General features: G+C 35.2%; 1 long non-coding RNA gene across 1 annotated transcript in view; it reads right to left on the reverse strand.

Annotated features, from left to right (window-relative positions):
• LOC115275745 overlaps positions 1–3965 on the reverse strand; it is an 18777-nt gene extending 14812 nt beyond the window's left edge. Inside the window, exon 1 of the long non-coding RNA XR_003901721.1 lies at positions 3878–3965. This is a non-coding gene — a long non-coding RNA (uncharacterized LOC115275745). The remainder of the gene's footprint in view (positions 1–3877) is intronic.
• Positions 3966–4193: the final 228 nt, after the last annotated feature.

The raw sequence follows: 4193 nt of genomic DNA on the forward strand, positions 1-4193 counted from the left end.
AACTAACCCCAGTCTCTGTTCCACTTAGGTCAAGCAGTCAAGCACACACATTTTCAAGTAGGGGAAGCAGGGTCCCAAAGGCCATACAGCACTTCTGGCTGGATGGACCCCAACAGAAGCAATCAAGGTGCCACAAAATTAGAATTGGTAATCAATAGTATAGAATTATGTTGTAGTGCAGCATGGATTTCCAATGAGGCATTTGAGAAAAGACATAGGATTAGATGGAAAGGACTTAATTCAAATGCTAGCTCTGTGACTTGTACTTGCTGTGGGCATGTCCACTTTGTATCAAGTTAAATTTATTTATTGTCTTGTTTATTTCCTTTCTCTCTAGGACAAAATTTTATCTCGAGGAAATTAACTGACCTGACCATAAAGGAAGTCAGAACTATTGGGACTTCAGTGCAATTGAAGCTAGATGAAGAAGTACTTGAAATATTGGGTGACCATTAACAACTGCAGCTCAGGAGCAAACAGCATGGGCATTGGGTGATAAAAATCAAAATAGTGGTATAAATGGAGAAGATTGTCTAAGGGTTCAGAGGATATAGAAGCCACAACTAGAAGAAGGAGTAACTAGCAAAAACTATATAGAAAAGGTTTGTCATGCACAAGAAAAGATATTTTAAGGAGAGGCAAAGCTTCAAGAAATGGTAACAGAAAGGTACTCCAAAGAAGTGAAATGGCTAGTGATCCTAGTTGGTAAAACATAAGGCATGAATAAAGCAGGGAAGGATACCTATGTTTAGCTGTGGTAGAGAGCTCAGAGAGAGAGAAAGGTAATAAACTCCATGGGGAAGGTAGAGTGTAGTCAAATCATAGGGATCTCAAACAGATTTTTATGATTTTAAAATTTTGTTTAGAAGCCATGAAGTACTCACCTGTATTACAAGTTCTTGTATTTATTATTTCTTTAAGGCAATCACCCCATTTTTTATTATATCATACTCTATACTGAGTTTTGTAGTCAATAGTTATAATAGACAAAGAGATCAAATTTTAATGAATATAGCTGTGAGAATTTGTAATGATGTTAAAACTTTCTACAATGAAGGCTCATAGCTATTTCTTCCATGGTAAAGCTTTCCAAGTAAGGAGCTTTTAGCTTAAAGTGAGAATTATGGGTTATAGGTTATAGTCTGCTTTATACTTTTTCTAACTAGCCATGTGACCTGAAAAATGTTGTTTAAGTTCTCAGGTAAAGTTTATTTTGTCAACTTATAAATTGAATAGTTTGGATTAGATACCCTGTGTAGTCACTTACAAATGGAGTATTTTAATTTCTATAATTTTATTTTTTAAATTTAATGTTTATGTATTTGAGAGAGAGAAATCAAGTGAGTGGGGGGAGAGGCAGAAAGAGACAGAGACGAGAGAGAGAGAGAGAGAGAGAGAGAATCCCAAGTAGGCTCTGTGCTATCAGTGCAGAACCCAACACAGAGCTCAATTTCATGAATCATGTGACCTCATGACCTGAGCCAACATCAAGAACCAGGCACTTAATCAAATAAGCCACCCAGGCACCCCTCTCCTTTTATTTTTTAAGGAAACTTTTCATGTGCATATTAATACTAATGCCATATAGGCCAAATCTAGACAACATCTTGAGAAGGTAAATCAATTTACTATGTTTCTAACAAAGCCATTCATTCTTGTCATTTAAAAAAAATTTTTTACATTTATTTATTTTTGAGAGACAGAGTGAGACAGAGCTCAAGCGAAGGATAGGCAGAGAGAGAAGGAGATACAGAATCCGAAGCAGGCACCAGGCTCTGAGCAAGCATTCAGCAAAGAGCCCAACACAGGGCTTGAACCCACGAATGGTGAGATCATGACCTGAGCTGAAGTCAGACACTTAATCAACTGAGCCACCCAGGCACTCCTCATTTTGTCATTTAAACAGTTCTCAGTATGAACTTCTGAGAAAGAACAGATCAGAAGAAATAATGGGTAAAGCATTTATTTCATAAGCTAGGTATCAGAAATTGAACTTGAGCCTTAAAACTCTAGTAACCTTGAATACACTACTTAAGCTGGATGAATCTCATTTTCTCTTTTCTACATAATGTGATTAATAGTAATACTTACATACATATATTCTCTATGCCTCTTTGCTTTTGAGGCAATATCCCCAAACCATTACTGACCATGCCATTTGACTTTTTGGGCAGCATCTGAACACCGGTGGATCATATTTTCCTTTGTAGTTGACTTAACTCATCTATTTAGATTGGTTTTGATATTTTTGAAGAAAAGACTATCTCACCAGTATATCACATATCACAGAAACACAGTATGTTTGATCTGGAAAGCCAGTCTATTTCTCTCATTTTACACATGAGTAAACAGTCAGAAAAATTAAATGACTCTCTCAAGATTAAACAGTTGTAATATTTCCTCACTGATTCTACCCCAAGAGAGTATATAGAATCTTCTACACAGCCATTGCATTTTAATTCAATTTCTAAAGTTTTACTCAAATCAGCCCTATTGGTTCACTGCAAGTTAACAATAAGAAAAAAAAAAAAAAAAGGAATTCATTCTTTCTCCAAAGAATGGACCTCTGAAGTTCAAATGTCATAGTGTATTAAATAAAATATTGCTCACTTGGTAGAAAGTTTGTAAAACTAAAACATTAAGGCAGAAATCATCCCTAGTTACCTTTTTGTCTTAGTATGTATTATACTAAGTCTGTGTCATGAGTTGAGCACAGATTAAGATCAGAAAACCTGAACAGATGTAACAAAATGGAAATATGGAAAAAAAATCATAAAATATCACTTCTATGACACTAATAATGTTCTATATTTGCCTTTCTTTATATAATCAGAAGATTTCCTGAAAATAAGTTCTTTGTTTTCTGAAAGCCCATCAGCTCTTGATGTGTGCATATTATCCAATGAGTTGACGATTATAATTTTCATCATACACCCCAGATTCATTGCAAGATGTAAGTTTCAGCTTAGTTCTCTTGATGTAAACTTGCTTAACCTCTTCTAAAAACAGTTAGCGCCTATTAGAAGCCAACTTCATACTCTCTGCACACTCCCCAGACTCCGTGAGTAACAAAATAAAGTCTTTTAGCCAACTTCATATCGAAAAGGGAAAAGGTGAAATCAATGGAACAATAAAAACTGCAATCTCTTTTTGTCACATTTTACGACCTCATCACCAACAAACTCCACAAGGTCATCACTCCTTGTATTAGTCTGTTAATGGCCTGGGCACAATCACTGCTACCTTTTGAACTGGATTTTTTTTTTAACAATATTGCTTTTTGTTTGTTTGTTTTATTGGATGTTACTATAGGTTCTCCCCTTTTGTTTAAAATGAACCTCAAGGAAGAATGCTATCACAGAATGCAATAAACCCATTCAAGAAAGATACATGTGGTCCTCCAAAAAATCATTTCAGATAACTTTCTGTTCCCCAGCTGTATCAATTATTTATAGTTTATAGTCAATTCAGAAATCAAACCAAAGTAGACAAAATTAATGCACTCAGTATACAGTTGATCTCAATTCCTATTGTGACTTCTTGAAATGTAGAAGTAACATACTTTTCTAGGGGGTGAAAAATACATAGTCTGTGTGATGTTAGCAAGGAGATAGACAAATTTTCTTTCAATAAGAAACAACATTTTAAATGTAAACTGAAAAGATTGATTTGGTTGATTATAACCTTTAGTTCCTTGTTAAAGTAGCATAGCCAAGAAAGTAATATTTTAAACCAAAGTCAAAAAAGTTATCTATCACGGTTTTTAAAGTTTACTTAGAAGATTTTATGTATTATAGAACTGAGTTTAGTAGTGACTTCAGAAATCTGCATTAATGAAATATTGGAAAGTAAGGTAGGAACTTTCAGATATACAGACCTTGTGAATTTTGCTCATAATTGTCTTTTCTAAATTAAGCATCAGGGAGCCTGGGTGGCTCAGACAGTTGAGCAGCCAACTTCAGCTCATATGGAGTCTTGCAGTTTGTGAGTTTGACCCAACAAAGGGTTGGCTTGGTGTCAGCCGGTCAGTGCAGAGCCCACAATGGATCCTCTGTCTCTGCCCTCCCCTGTGTATGTGTGCACGTGCTCGCTCTTGCTCTCAAAATAAAAACATTCAAAACTTTTTAAAATTTAAAAATTAAGCATCAATATATTTCCTGTCGTCTCAATATCTTCCAGCGAATTTTGCATTC

This window comes from Suricata suricatta, chromosome 13 (assembly GCF_006229205.1).
Source record: "Suricata suricatta isolate VVHF042 chromosome 13, meerkat_22Aug2017_6uvM2_HiC, whole genome shotgun sequence".
NCBI classification, from domain to species: domain Eukaryota; kingdom Metazoa; phylum Chordata; class Mammalia; order Carnivora; family Herpestidae; genus Suricata; species Suricata suricatta.